The sequence below is a fragment of the Stenella coeruleoalba genome, assembly GCF_951394435.1.
Source record: "Stenella coeruleoalba genome assembly, chromosome: 3".
NCBI classification, from domain to species: Eukaryota; Metazoa; Chordata; class Mammalia; order Artiodactyla; family Delphinidae; genus Stenella; species Stenella coeruleoalba.
This window is the reverse complement of record NC_137148.1, coordinates 137,865,310-137,882,260: the sequence shown is the minus strand read 5'-3', so window position 1 is coordinate 137,882,260 and position 16,951 is coordinate 137,865,310. Positions and strand designations below refer to the sequence as shown.

General features: G+C 35.9%; 1 protein-coding gene across 1 annotated transcript in view; it reads left to right on the top strand.

Annotated features, from left to right (window-relative positions):
- Nucleotides 1-16,951, top strand: part of GABRB2 (gamma-aminobutyric acid type A receptor subunit beta2) — a 556,114-nt gene that overhangs the window by 158,361 nt on the left and 380,802 nt on the right. The window lies entirely within an intron of this gene.

The window sequence follows — 16,951 nt, the reverse complement described above, 5'->3', positions numbered from 1 at the left end:
TCTCTATTTAAAAATTGGTCCTCATTCTTTGGAAAAAGCATTTATAAGACACCAGAATTACATTCCCACAGCTCTTGACCATCTTGCTTTTGGATTAGAATTTTTTTTAAAGTGTTGAGTACTTCGCTGATCCTTCTTGTCAAAGGTGTGGCGTCTCAAGCTAAGGTACAAAATTCTACCACTATCTTTAGAAACCTGGCCAGTTTCATGAATGCTGCCTATAAGAGACAATCTGGAAATAGCTTATTAAGGTTCCCATGTAGAAATGCTGTAAGAATAAAGCACCCATAGATAATGTTTAATGATGATGTTGCTGGCACTATTTTATTAGGCTTGCCACAGGTCAAAAGCAAAATGTTTGAACCCAAGAAATAGCATTCTCCGCCCAGTCTGGTAAGAGAAAGTTGGAGTAAAAAGAAGTCTCTTTAAACCTTAAAATTGTAATCTTTAAAAAAATAAAATTAATAAAGTATTGTGAATATATATATTTAATTCAGGAGCATAAGAGCAAGAAGCAGATGTCTTCTTCAGCATCTTCTGGCCCACTATCTACCTCGTTCACAGTCTGTATTTTTAGATTCTACAAAAGTGATGGTAACTTGATGCCATACAGCACAGTCTTAAGAGTTATTTCTGAAGACCTAAGTCATTTGAGAAACATCAAGAAATTAGCTATAAACAAAACAAAACAACAACAACAGTGAAAACAGAACAAGTGCAAGATTTCTTATAAAATATATTTTTTAAGATTACCTCATCTTAGTTACATGGAATTTTCTGGTTACTCATCGAAAACCTGAATTCCCTCCAGCATTCCTGGCAAATGGTATTCAACGTGTGATTTCTCACATTGTTTTACTTGTGCTGAGTTGAAGCCTGCACCCAGGTCCCAGTTCTCACCTTTGAAGCTACACAAAATAATTTTTCAGGGAAAAACTACATGACAGCCACATAAACAAAGATACCTATCATGTCCTCTCTAATTTAAGCTAAGACTCCTAAAATCCTTTTTTGGTCATTATAGACCCTGGTTTTCATCTCTCATTCTTTTCCCTCTACTTTAAAGTTCCTACAACTAATCACCACAACATATTTTCAATTCCCATTGATTGCACTACAACCCTAAATATATGATGCTATTAAATAATTCTCTATTCGTTTTTACTACAACTTATTATTTTTATTCATTGTAGGACTCCAAAATATGGCTAAATAATCCCTGCAACTTTGTATCATTTTTTTCAATCATTATGTTTACTATCCATCTCTTATTTGTATCATCCTCAAACTTAGGTTTCTAAGACTGAATATTTTTTCATACGGTAAAAAAAATGATCATGGGTAAAAAAAAATGCAATATGTGCATTTATATACATATTCCTATAGAATAGGCATGTTTTTCTCCTGAAAATTATTTATCCAAAAAAGGAACAAATGATAGTTGTTACATTTGTCTCTAAAGAGAAGATTAACATACTTGAGTCTATTTTCAGATGGGTTTTAATTAGTCGTTTAATGAAGGAGAAGGAATACCTTTACTACTCTCAGTAGGAAGAAAAAAAAAGAAGTCCTAGGTCTGGAAGGATAATAAGGGCATGTAATCTAAGTCATTTCACCTCTGAGGACTTTACCTGTAAATGAGTGTGCTGGACCTAAGGTACTCAAGCTCTCTAATTCTGTGCATTCGATTTATACGTTGGTGTCTGTACGTAATGAAGTCACTTGTTCACACATATCCCTGTCAGAATTGGCAGACAAGCTCTAGTAGCAACATTGTTGATTTGACTGCAGTTATTATTTTCCTGTGGAACTAGCCATAAAAGAGGGAGTTCAAAAACATGACAATGGCTATGACTCTGAGAAATGTATGGTCATTTATGTAGCGTACTGTCTATGCAAAGCAAGCATTTGGGAGCTCCCCCTATTTAGAGAATTACCTTCTTCTGGTAAATTAGAGAACATTTATCTCATACCTGTCTCCTTCACAGCTGTTTTTCCTAAATATGTTTTTAAATTACCTTGGACAACCACTTGCTTGCTTTGCTGTTTATCTCCACTGGAAAGCCTAGAACTACCATCCTCCCCAACAGTACACTGGGCTTAGCAGAAGGACGAAGTGAAAACAGTCTGTCTCCCTTCTTTGTCCTAAACTTTGAACTCCTTGTACCAACACCTACAACACAGGTTTGTGTGTGTGAAATTAAAGACTCAACGATGACTGGAGGAGGTCATTGCATAGAAAAAACAAACTTGGCACCAGACAATAAATAGTACTTTCTATGATACAAAAGAACGAATACACACGTTTATGCATTTATACATTAAGTATAGAACAAACAACCAAAATCTTCAGGATAGGTATGGAATTGCCTCTTGTACAGCACAAGGTTGTGTCTTCTCACAGCAAATCTCCACTGGGCTTTAAAACACAGTGTTAGAACTGAGCCTCAAAAAACCAGTAGCTGTTGTTTTGTCAAATAATAACTTCAAGCAAGTAACTTTATTATTTGAGCATTAGTGTTCTTAAATATATGAGGAGCTTGAACCAAAGGATTCCGGTATTTGTATGATTACTTCCCACCTAATACTGGAGGACTTGAAACATTTTCCCTGTTTGTCTTAGAAACTGTTATGGAAAGCAAGTCAGTCAATAAATGCAATTTAAGACTGTGTCAGTGGAAATTAACACAGTATTAATAATAGATACCAAATACTTAACATTTACCATGTACCAAGAATTATGTTAAGAATTCCGCATACTCCAACTTATTCACTGCTAACACAAAAATCTATGAGTTGCCTATAATTGAGTCTATTTTGTAGGTCATTAAGTCTGTAACTTGCCTAATCTCACACAGCTAGTAAGTGACAGAATTAGAATTTAAAACCAGATTATTCTAACTCAAAACCAACTAGGTACAAACTAAGGCCAGTGGGAAGAATCCAATGAAAAATATGTTTCAATTCTTTAAAGGAATAATTTCTGTCATACTTATCCAAAGATGGAATGGACTATCATAGAAGAAAATGAATTTTTTTTATTAACAAAAGTATTCAAGTATGGCCTGGAACACCATGAGTGGGTTTCATGAATATATGTTTCAGGAGGAAATTACATGATCCCTAAGAACATTCAGCAGAAGATTGAGGTTATTTTGGGGACATCCTAAAGATGAGCAGTTTGATAGAGAGCTTGAGTGAATATTTGGGTTCAAAGACTCAGCTATGGAGTTTTTCTGGAGTGATGTGAGAAGAATTTAAAGAGGTTCTTGGTGGTAAATGTACTTTGGAGGTACATTGGAGGAGAAAAATGGAGAGGTCCTACTAAGTTGTATTAAAGGAGGAAGTAAAAGTGGTAGATTATATAATAATGGTTAATATTTATTGAACACTTACTAGATGTCAATCATATATGTTGATATTATCTCTAATCTGGGTAACTGCCTTATAAAGCAGCCATTTCTAGCATCATTGCGCAAAAGGGTAAAATGAAGCTCACAAACGTATGTAACAGCCTAATGTCGCAGAGCTAGAAAGTATCTCAATTCCAAAGTACATGCTCTTATACACTGTGCTTTATATATGACAGATCTGACATCGTTTTCTTTTTTAACTGAAATATCGTTGATTTACAATGTTGTGTTAGTTTCAGGTGTACAGGAAAGTGATTCAGTTATACACACACACATACATATATATATATGTTCTTTATTAGATTCTTTTCCGTTATAATTTATTACAAGATATTGAATATAGTTCTCCGTGCTATACAGTAGGACCTTGTTGTTTATCTATTTCATATATAGTAGCTTGTATATGTTAGTCCCAAACTCCTAATTTATCCTTACCCCCCCTTTTTTTTTAACATCTTTATTGGAGTATAATTCCTTTACAATTGTGTGTTAGTTTCTGCTTTATAACAAAGTGAATCAGCTATACATATACTTATATCCCCTTATCTCTTCCCTCTTGTGTCTCCCTCCCTCCCACCCTCCCTATCCCTCCCCTCTAGGTGGTCACAAAGCACCGAGCTGATCTCCCTGTGCTATGTGGCTGCTTCCCACTAGCTATCGGTTTTACATTTGGTATTCCCCTTTGCTAACCATAAGTTTGTTTTTTTATGTCTGTGAGTCTGTTTCTGTTTTGTGAAAGTCGATTTGTACCATTTTTTTAGATTCCACAGTTAAGTGATATCGTATGGTATTTGTCTTTCTCTGTCTGACTAACTTCACTTAGTATGATAATCTCTAGGTCCATCCATGTTGATGCAAATGGCATTATTTCATTCTTTTCTATGAGTAATATTCCATTGTATATATATTTACCACATCTTCTTTATGCATTCATCTGTTGATGGGCATTTAGGTTGTTTCCATGTCTTGGCTATTGTAAATTGTGCTGCTATGAACATTGGGGAGCATGTATCTTTTTGAATTAGAGTTTTCTCTGGTTATATGCCCAGGAGTGGGATTGCTGGATCATACAGTAATTCTATTTTTAGCTTTTTGAGGAACCTCCATACTGTTTTCCATAGTGGCTATACTAATTTACATTCTCACCAACAGTGTAGGAGGGCTCCCTTTTCTCCACACCCTCTCCAGCATTTATGGTTCGTAGACTTTTTAATTATGGCCATTCTGACTGGTACGAGTTAATACCTCATTGTAGTTTTGATTTGCATTTCCTCTAATAATTAGCGATGTTGACCATCTCTTCATGTGCCTTTTGGCCTTCTATACTGACATTGTTGTCTAAAGTTAAGGCTCTAAACTCCCTGGACCAACAATATTTTTTACATTGTTGTTAAGGTATAAGTGACCTCTCAGTGGACATTGTAGAAAATCCCCATGCAGTCTCTCTTGGGAATTCAGTGCAAAAAGGATAAAATTGCTCTGGGAAACAAAGGACAATAAAGGGACAGTTTTCTGTACAGCCACTTTAAATTGTTCTGGCTTAGTTAGCAATAGAATGTTGAACATATTATAGGGCATTTTGGTGCTCCCAAAAGTATAGGCAGGCAATATGGATTTCAAACCTCAAGACACAAATATAGACAGACCAAAATATCATATCTAAAAGAACACAGGCATACGAATTCATGATTTATACCTGTTCAGCCAGTATCAGTTCAATTTAGACTTTATTGTTATATGTTGAGGATATAGTTATTTTTTTTAAAATAATACTTACCCTCAGGAAGTTCATGTTGTAGATATTCATAATCAGTGTGATAGAGCAGATAAAATGCTAAGTGCAAAAGATATAATTTATTAACACTGTGCTTATGGAAACAGAGTTAGGAGGCATCTCTGTAGGGAGGGAGGGATCAGTGATTATTTCATGAAAAAGATGACATTTGGACTGAGTTTCAGCAATAGAATAACCTTTTAGTAGATTAGAAAAGGCCTTTCCAGGCTGCATGGTAAGCTCAGAGGCATGGCAATTCACAGTGTTTATGAACAACAAATAACTCTGAGAAACTGGAATACAGGAAACAAAGAAGAATGTAATGGATAAAAAGACTAGAAGAGAAAACTGAGTCCAATAGAGGGAGATGTCCATGCTCCTCACTAGAGGATTTGAGAAAAGGCACAGACATCTATACTAGACCATAATGGGGTTTTGTAAACAGTTCATAAGAGCACTTTTTCTCTGAGAATTGCCCTGCTGTCTCATGGGGTGGAGCCTTATTCGTCATGCTTGTCCTACTCAACGCTCCTACCTCAACCCTCCATTGTTTAGACCACTTTGGAATCAGGTAATTTGGGTTCATTAGCAGGCAAGTTACTTTAGGCAAATTATTTATCATCTCTAGGCATCATCTTCATCACCCATAAAATGGGATTACAGGGTCTCCATGAGAATTAAGTGAAAAATGCATAAAGGTGTTTATCATGGGGAATTGCCCACAGTAAACACGAAATAAAAATGTCCATCAACACCACTACCACCATAATCATCACTATCATCATCATTTTTGGTCAGATCAAGTCTTCTTTCTCCATCATTTAGAAATGGGGTCGAAAATTAAAGCTTGGTCTGTGTAATTTACTAAGTCTGCCAGTGTTGGAGGTAGGTATGCTTGGCCAAGTTCATGCAACATCAGAGAAATATCTGTGTGGAGAGAGGGGAAAAAAACAAAACAAAACAGAAACGTTTCTTTCTACAGAAAGAAACAGAGACAAGTCACTGCAACCCCAAAATCTGAGAGAGCAGCTACCTAGATTTCTGATGGCCTCCTTGATTTCATTCCTTCATTATCTAGTTGCCATTTCTGCCCTTGAGTTCCTCCTGAAAGCACTGTAGCTTTCTTATAAAGTGCACTTTTTTGCTTCAGGTAAGTGGGTTACTGTCACTAGCTCCTAAAAGGAGCCTTTTAACTCAGGAGTCTATATCCCAAACTTGACAGTAAAATTTCCGATTGTCATGATACAGTATGACACTTTGATGGACTGCACGACACACTAGATAGCAAACCTAGACAATGTGGAATCTCGAGTGTACTTTGTGGACCTTCTGGAAAGGAATGTGCTAATTGGCAGCTACTTAATGATATTGCTGCTTCATGAATCTCTCACACCTCCTTGGAGTAGAATAAGCACTTTGGTATACTGCATGAACTCTTTCAGGCCACTAGGGGACTACTGAGCATCATCTCCTGGCAGTGCTACCCAAGGCCCAGAATGTTTGCCTATTATCCGATGCTTGGAGTATAGGAAAGACAGGACAGAATTTTGGGTTCAAGCCCAGTGATGAGACCTGGGGAAACGTTATAGAAGAACAAGCAGAATGGAAGTCTATTAGCATGCATTCTGTTGGACTTGGATAAGGTGTAAATTCCAAACCTACGGCCTCCTAAAGGGATACTCTCAAAGCAAGAGAAAAAAAATGAACATTTGAAAGTGCCATGGAAAGGTCAGAGGCCTTCATGGGAACAATTGTGTCCTTCATGTTGCCATATTAAATGACTTAATGTTTCTACTTTTTTTTAACATCTTTATTGGAGTATAATTGCTTTACAGTTGTGCGTTAGTTTCTGCTTTATAACAAAGTGAATCAGTTATACATATACATATATCCCCATATCTCTTCCACTTGCATCTCCCTCCCTCCCACCCTCCCTATCCCACCCCTCTAGGTGGTCACAAAGCACCGAGCTGATCTCCCTGTGCTATGCGGCTGCTTCCCACTAGCTATCTAATTCACATTTGGTAGTGTATATATGTCCATGCCACTCTCTCACTTTGTCACAGCTTACCCTTCCTCCTCCCCATATCCTCAAGTCCGTTCTCTAGTAGGTCTGTGTCTTTATTCCCATCTTGCCCCTAGGTTCTTCATGACCATTTTTTTTTCTTACATTCCATATATATGTGTTAGCATATGTTATTTGTTTTTCTCTTTATGACTTACTTCACTCTGTATGACAGACTCTAGGTCCATCCACCTCACTACAAATAACTCAATTTCGTTTCGTTTTATAGCTGAGTAATATTCCATTGTATATATGTGCTACATCTTCTTTATCCATTCATCTGTTGCTGGACACTTAGGTTGCTTCCATGTCCTGGCTATTGTAAATAGAGCTGCAATGAACATTGTGGTACATGACTCTTTTTGAATTATGGTTTTCTCAGGGTATATGCCCAGTAGTGGGATTGCTGGGTCATATGGTAGTTCTATTTGTAGTTTGTAAAGGAACCTCCATACTGTTCTCCATAGTGGCTGTATCAATTTACATTCCCACCAACAGTGCAAGAGGGTTCCCTTTTCTCCATATACTCTCCAGCATTTATTGTTTGTAGATTTTTTGTTGACGGCCATTCTGACTGGTGTGAGATGATATCTCATTGTAGTTTTGATTTGCATTTCTCTAATGATTAATGATGTTGAGTATTCTTTCATGTGTTTGTTGGCAATCTGTATATGCTCTTTGGAGAAATGTCTATTTAGGTCTTCTGCCCATTTTTGGATTGGGTCGTTTGTTTTTTTGATATTGAGCTGTATGAGCTGCTTGTTAATTTTGGAGATTAATCCTTTGCCAGTTGCTACATTTGCAAATATTTTCTCCCATTCTGAGGGTTGTCTTTTTGTCTGGTTTATGGTTTCCTTTGCTGTGCAAAACTTTGAAGTTTGATTAGGTCCCATTTGTTTATTTTTGTTTTTATTTCCATTTCTCTAGGAGGTGGGTCATAAAGGATCTTGCTGTGATTTATGTCATGGAGTGTTCTGCCTAAGTTTTCCTCTAAGAGTTTAATAATGTCTGGCCTTACATTTAGGTCTTTAATCCGTTTTGAGTTTATTTTTGTGTATGGTGTTAGGGAGCGTTCTAATTTCATTCTTTTACATGGAACTGTCCAGTTTTCCGAGAACCACTTATTGAAGAGGCTGTCCTTTCTCCACTGTATATTCTTGCCTCCTTTATCAAAGATAGGGTGACCATGTGTGTGTGGGTTTATCTCTGGGCTTTCTATCCTGTTCCATTGATCTGTATTTCTGTTTTTGTGCCAGTACCATACTGTCTTGATTACTGTAGCTTTGTAGCATAGTCTGAAGTCAGGGAGCCTGATTCCTCCAGCTCCATTTTTCATCCTCAAGATTGCTTTGGCTATGTCTTTTGTGTTTCCATACAAATTGTGAGAATTTTTGTTCTAGTTCTATGAAAAATGCCAGTGGTAGTTTGATAGTGATTGCATTGAATCTGTAGATTGCTTTGGGTAGTATAGTCATTTTCACAATGTTGATTCTTCCAATGCGAGAACATGGTATATCTCTCCATCTGTTTGTATCATCTTTAATTTCTTTCATCAGTGTCTTATAATTTTCTTCATACAGGCCTTTTGTCTCCTTAGGTAGGTTTATTCCTAGATATTTTATTCTTTTTGTTGCAATGGTAAATGGGAGTGTTTCTTAATTTCAGTTTGAGATTTTTCATCGTTAGTGTATAGGAATCCAAATTGGAAAAAAAAAAGAAGTAAAGCTGTCACTGTTTGCAGATGACATGATACTATACATAGAGAATCCTAAGCATGCTACCAGAAAACTACTGGAGTTAATCAATGAATTTGGTAAAGTAGCAGGATACAAAATTAATGCACAGAAATCTCTTGCATTCCTATACACTAATGATGAAAAATCTGAAAGTGAAGTTAATGTTTCTTTTTAAAATAAAATGTAGGAGGATTGCCATTTATATATGAATGATCTAATCTCAGAGAGGAAAAAATAAGTGATGGGGTGGGGGACTATTCAGAGAAGAAGCTAAGAGGTGTTTGATGCAAAATTTTGAGCTAATGACTCATCAGTGACTGATGATATTGCCCCAGAAAAACAAAAACCCAGCTGGTGAAAGCTCTCTAACAAACTCTGACCATCAAAGGAACAAATGGATTATTTAAAAGTACTTTTAACAGGTTTTGGAGAGAGCATGCTAGGAGTACAGTATCTGATATGTCAGAATTACAAGAGCTATGTAGCTCTGTGGACTTTATGTGAATTTATTGTTGTTGTTGCTGTGTGCTTTGTTATTATGGCACTGTATCAGTAAGGAATGCAATAGATGAAAAAACAGAAAACCTAACTTGCAGTGGTATAAAGAAAATGGCTTATTTTTTTTTCTTACAGTAGGAAAAGGATGGAGGTAGGCAGCCCCTGGCTTTGGCCGCTGAGTCATGGCAATGCTGACACAGCAGAATTTCATGTAGTCTTCCTTCATGGTTGCAATTTGGCTACCTGGGTTTGTCATCATACTTCCATTCAACAGAAGAAATAAAGGACCGCATCAAAGGGCCACTTCTAGCTACAGAAGAAGCTGAGAATGTTGTAAGAGATTCCCTGCTTCCTGAATTAGGAAATGAATTTATACAGATAAATGTTCAGATGAATCCTATAAAAATCCTTTGATACTTACTGTAGAAACCTAGGAGTGAACTAATTCCAATAGCAAGGGATATTCTTGTCTAGTTTTGTCATACTTTATAAGGTAGGGGGCCAACGAAGATAAGTGATAGTTAAATTGCTTTCTAAGCGGTCTCTCACAGGCAAGGAACCCCCTGTAGGTAGATTAATTACAACAAGATACCCTTTACTCTGAGCTGAAGGCATAGGGAGAGGAGTGCTGGCTATGTTTCTGTTGCCACTGGCACACTCAGCTGCTGGGCCAGGCACAATCTGCACAAATTAAGTGCAGAAACCTGGTGAGAGGCTTGTGAAAAGTTTGAGAAACACTTTCTCAGTATGTTTCTTAATATCTTTCTTAATATTTTAAGATATTCTGCCTGAATTCCATGGCCATCTGATACGGTTAATCCAGCCACTCTCCAATGGCTAATAGAAAAAGACCTGATGCTCAGTTAAAGCACTCAGGCCATCAAAGGCCTAAATAGTTGAACCACCCTATTTTAGCTCCTACCAGAGTTACTCTTCCTGGGTTGCATTTCTAAGTTACAAACTGAGATTTTTTTTTAATTTCCTACAGGAAAGAAATCAAAATAAATTTTACCCGTTACATCAATTAGTATCTATTATAAGTCCCATCTGGGAAATATCTTGTAAAACTAAGTGACAGGAAAATATTTGCCTTGATAAGAAATTGACAAGTTCTTCTTTTCACAGACTGTACAACTGAGCATGTTTCTCCTTTTGACCTTGCTGCCAGGAAACTCAAAGTCAAAACTGAATAATATTTGTTTGTGTTCGTCTTCTCTTATTCCTGTCCCTGTTTTTCTATTCCTATTCTATACTTTGCATTTTTCTTTTTCTGTGATGCTTCTCAAAACGTTCAGGGAAGAAGATAGGATATAAATAAATATCAGTCAATGAAACAGTTATTGATGACTTTCACTTAGTCATTTGGATCAACTTTATTCACATTATCTATTGATTACTTCATCTGGAGTAGTATCTGAGCTAAAACCCAAGATAAAATGGAATAATACAGAACGGAGAAGGCATTAATTATGAGAGGAGATTTGGAAGCAGACGATTCTAGCAAAACCAGAAATCAGACACTAAACTGGAGATAATACATTTTATAGAAAAGAGGTTACAGTAACAGTATAGTTACTGTGAAGCTCCAGCCAATTTATACTTGGAAACTACATTAGCAAAATGCCACATATCTTCTTATTTTTTAAATTTTATTGCAGTATAGTTGATTTACAATGTTGTGTTAATTTCTGCTGTACAGCAAAACGATTCAGTTATACATACATATATTCTTTTTCATAATCTTGTCCATTATGGTTTATCATAGGATATTGAATATAGTTCCCTGTTCTATACAGTAGGACCTTATTGTTTATCCATGCTATATATAATAGTTTGCATCTGCTAATCCCAAACTCCCAGTCTATCTCTCCTCCATCTCCCCTCCCCCTTGGCAATGACAATTCTGTTTTCTATGACCGTGACTCTGCTTCTGTTTAGTAGATTGGTTCATTTGTGTCGTATTTTAGATTCCACATATAAGTGATATGGTATTTGTCTTTCTCCTTCTGACTTACTTCACTTCATATGATAATCTCTAGGTCCATTCATGTTGCTGCAAATGTCATTATTTCATTCTTTTTTATGGCTGAGTAGTATTGCATTGTGTGTGTGTGTGTATACACACACATACCACATCTTCTTTATCCATTCATCTGTTTATGTACATTTAGGTTGTTTCCATGTCCTGGCTATTGTGAATAGTGCTGCTTTGAACATAGGGGTGCGTGCATCTTTTCGAATTGTACTTTTGTCTGGATATATGCCTAGGAGTGGGGTTGCTGGATAGCTTCTTATATTTAAGGTAAGAAGGAGACAGTGTTTTATTTATGTGGTAAAAATATTATACTTTTTTTACTTTATTTTTTAAGAGAAATTTTAAGTTCACAGCAAAATTAAGAGGAATGTGCAGAGATTTCCCACACATCCCCTACTCATACACGTGCACAGCCTTCTCCATTATCAACTTCTCCCACCAGAGGGGCCCATTTGTTACAATTGGTGAACCTACATGGACGCATCACTGTCACCCAAAGTCCACAGTTTACATCGGGGTTCCTGCTTGGTTTCGTACATTCCCTGGGTCTGGAAAATGTAGAATGACATGTATCCACTACTAGAGTATCACACACAGTATTTTCATTGCCCTAAAAATCCTCTGTGCTCCACCTATTCAGCCCTCCCCCAGCTGAGCCCCTGAAAATTACTGATCTTTTTACTCTCTACATAGTTTTACCTTTTCCAGAATGTCGTATAGTTGGAATCATGTAGTGTATAGCTTTTCAGATTGGCTTCTTTCACTTAGCAAAATTCATGGAAGTTTTCTCCTCATCTTTTCATGGCGTGGTAGCTCATTTCCTTTTAACATTGACTAATATTCTATTGTTTGGATGTACCACAATGTATTTATGCATTCAATACTGAAGGACATCTTGGTTGCTTCCAAGTTTTGGCAATTATGAATAAAGTTGTTATAAATACCCACGTACAGGTTTTTGCATCGATGTAAGTTTTCAGCTCCTTTGGGTAAATACCAAGGGGCACAATAATGGGATCATATGGTAAGAGTAGGTTTAGTTTTCTAAGAAACCACCAAACTGTTTTCCAAAGTGGCTGTAACATTTTGAATTCCCACCAGCAATAAATGAGAGCTTCTGTTGCTACACATCCTCACCAGCATTTGGTGTTGTCAGCGTTCTGGATCTGGGCTATTCTAATAAAATGCAGTGGTAACACATTGTTGTCTTAATTTGATTTTCCTGATGACATATGATATGGAACATATTTTCATATGCTTATTTTTCATCTGTATATCTTCTTTGATGAGGTTTCTGTTAAGGTCTTTGGCTCACTTAGGTTGTTTGTTTTCTTATTTTTGAGTTTTTAAAGGTCCTTGTATATTTTGGGTAACAGTCTTTCTTTTATCAGATATATCTTTTGCAAATATTTTCTCCCAGTCTGTGGCTTATCTTCTCATTCTCTTGACATTGTCTTCTGCAGAGCAGAAGTTTTTAACTCAAATGAAGTCTAGCTTCCCAATTTCAGTTTGTCAGTGTTCATAAAATAACTTGGTGGGATTTTTATTGAGATTGCATTGAATCTATAGATTAAGTTAGGAAGAACTGACAAATTGACAATAGTTATTTTATTTTGAAGAGTTTTTCAAATATAGAAATGTGTAGAGAGTAGTCCCCATGCATTGTGCCACCTAGCAGGAGATTATAAACATGAACATGTTTTTCTCTTCAGCTAAAATGTTTTGGACATAGAAAATTCCAAATCAAGCTGTAGTTCTGTTTGTGTCTTTCCAGATTCTTTTCTACTCCCTTGAGAAAGCCAAATAATATCTTAATATGTTATATACCTTCAGAGTAAATGCTTTTGTATTTTTACCACATGTGTGTTTGTGCATTAGATAAGTTTATGTTTTTAATTTACAAAAATGTTATACTGTATCAATCTGTCATTTGCTTCTTTCACTAAATATCACTTTCTAGACTTGCTGTATCATAATTCAATTTTATATTCGCCACTCTACAAACGTTTGAGTTGGGTTGTTTCTAATGTTTTAGATTACAAATAATGCTATAATGCATATCCTTTTACATGTCCCTTATTATACATGTATAAAATATCCTTGAAGAATTTTATGCTTGTGCATTTTCACCTCTATTAGACATTGCAAAATTGTTTTCCAAAGTTGTTTTACCAATACATCAATTCATCAGCCCTAATACATGCAAATTCTTGTCTCCTTTGCACCAATCTTGATATTGTCAATATTGTCAGCCTTTTTTTTCTAATCTGATACATTTGACATAGCTCATTGTTGTTTTAATTTGCATATCTTTACTATTAAGATTTCAAAAAATATTTTATGGCCTTTTTGTATTTCTTCCTAGTGTAATCGCCTATTTACCGTCCTTATCCATTTTATTACTTAGTTGCTCATCTTTCATATTAATTTATAAATTAGTGAAATTATTTTAAAATTTCATGTTAATTTATATAAATTAAAAATATTTTGCTGTTACATATTCAACCATTGCATTCTCCTAGTCAATTACTTTGTTTCCAGCATATTTTGTCACACACATTTTTACATTTTAATGTTGTCAACTTTATTTTGTTTTTCCTTAAAAGCATATGATCTTGGGTTTTATCTAATAAATTATTTCCTCCTATAAATAAAAACATCTAGTATATTTTCTTATAGCTTTGAAGTATATTTCCATTAAAATTCTTTATTATCTGGAATATATTTTTGTGAATGGGTAGTATTAAGGATCTATTTTTTGTTGTAATTGTAATGCAATTATTCCAGTACCAAGCATAAAATGGTTTCTGTTTTCTTCACTGATTTATAATATCCCCTCTATTGTATAACAATTTTCCACTTTTGCTTGGGGATATATCTGAGCTCTCAGTTCTGTTCCATTGACTTATTTACTTATATGCACACCATTGTTTTTCATCTTCTTCCTTAAATACTGTGTGTAATGGATGTTACGGTATGCCTCTTGCTGCAAATCTCCTTTTAAGACTGAAGCACTTATTTCTCTACCTGCTGGGAGTGCTGTGAATCCTTTTCCAGATTCCATCAGCTGAAGAGGCTTGTAGCTAAGCACAAATATTTTTTGGAGCAGCCAACATTCAATAACATGGATACAAATATCTAGCCCCCTCCCCAGAACTTGAGACAAATACAGAAGGCCACCTTAGCTTCAGAGCTCCCGTGGAGTTGGCTGGGGCCATTGTTAAGACTGTAAATTCTCTAGTCCAGTCCCTCCCATTCCACAGCTGGTAATCCCAATAGCACTTCCTAATAAAATGCCTACATGCTAACCTCTGATTCAGAATCTGCTGTCTAGGGAAGGCAGCCCGTGACTCAATGCAGATTAATTGGTGGCCTGCCAGTTTGTAAACTCTTGTACAAACTTTTCCATATACGTGGACTTTTGTATCCTATATTTCTAAGTGGTAAGCTATCTTTTCTTGAGAAGATCTGTAGGTATAGCATAATAGGGAATTAGGCCATATATGTAATTTCAGAAATACCACAAAAGAGTATTTTGAAAAAATCTATTATGAAAACGTATACACTTCACATTTTTTGGAAAATTTTGACAAACATTTAGATCTAGTATGTACTAGACCTTACGTGTGATTCCAGAGATCAAATAAAAAGTATTGGCAGACTGGATTTGGAGACTGCACTTGAAGGCTCAATTTTATTTCACTTATCAATGGATTATCTATTTTTGTTTCATTTTTAATCATTTCTTCTAGACCACACATTCATATTTTGAAATCTTTGGGAAATATTTTGATATCTTTATGTTTTATTTCTTCCTCTTCATTTTACCTCTATATTTTCCCCAGTAAATCAGGCAGCAAATTCTATCCTCCCCTGCTACAGGGCAGAAAGCAATGAATACACTTTAGTTTTTAGCTTTTGTTTCCAAAAGGTCTGGTGGTAGGCTTAAACAAAGTGGTTTGAAGAAACATGAAAACAGAAAGATTTCACTCAGACTACAAGTAAATTCCCACAGGCTAGGGGAATAGAAAAACATGGAAATATATGTAGGTTGGGAAAGAGCAAGGGAGCTGTGCCATGCTTTCCAGCTCTACCACCTGGGAGGCAAGGCACCAAGATAGAAATGATGTTCTGGTAGATTATGCAAATGGGACTACAAGCAGATGTCTGTCCCCCAGGAATAGCTCAGAAGCTATGGAGAACCACTAGATCTCACAGGACCATACAGGCAGGGGCAATGAAATTTCACTGTCAACTCTGTGAACTGATGCTTGAGAACAGATGCCCTGTCCCCAGTCCATGTCTTGGCACTAAATTAGACCCTATTTCTGTAGCATCAGGAAGGAAGAGTTTTCGTATTTTGCAAGCCAGAATTTGTCAACAGAGATTTATGTCTGCAACAAACGTGTAATATTCTGTTTTCCTGTCTATTATTTGCCTTTTGTTCAAATACCGCTTCTTTCACTATTTCATAATCCTTTTTCAGGACCCTCTTGGGGGTCAAAATGAGAAAAGAATTTATGAAGAAAATAGGACCTGGAATAGAGAAATAAAAGCAATAAACTAGTTTTCTTCTCAAAAACATTTTTTGGCCTCAGTCTTCAGCTGCAAAATGATATTTCATCTGTAACGGTGGTAAGGGGTATTGGTAATTATTCACAGACTTGATGCCCAGATTTCATTCATTATCTAGTCTTTTCCACTGAGGCATATCCCTCAGAGATTTCTGAATTTATAATCTCAGGAATAGATCTATTATGATGGATATCACTTGTTAATCCTCTTGACCTTGCATCTCATACTCCAAGTGGCAACTTAAATGTCAATTTCACAGTTAAATTTACCTATTTCCAATTTCCTACTCCAAATAAATAGTTTTGATTCTTCAATTAGCTATCCTCACAGAACATAGTAGTCTATTGTGCACTTATCATAATAATAGTTAAATATTTTATGTAATTCTTTGTTTAACAGTATCCCTCCTCCCACTTAGAATGTAAGCTGATATTCAAAGAGTTACTTCCAGAGTACTTAGTACAGTGTTTGACACATAAAATGTATTTAATACATATTGCTTAAGTGAGCATGTGAATGAATAAACTTCATTTTATTGTTTCCGTTCTTCCCAATAATACACACACACACACACACACACACACACACACACATTTGTGTGCATATGGATATACACATGCCTATAGTCCATGAACACATGGCGTTTTTAATAGGTGTCATTTTATAATGGATAGAAAAAATTCAGGTGGTAATTCATATGAGAATGGAGTAGAGTGAAAAACTGCAAATTGAATAAAGGATTTTTTGCATCCATTTCTGCAGCCTCTGCTGTTGGATCAAGCTTGAAGAGTATTCAGATAATGCATATTCAGGGAGATATATGTGACCAGATAAAAACCATGGTGTTATGAGCAA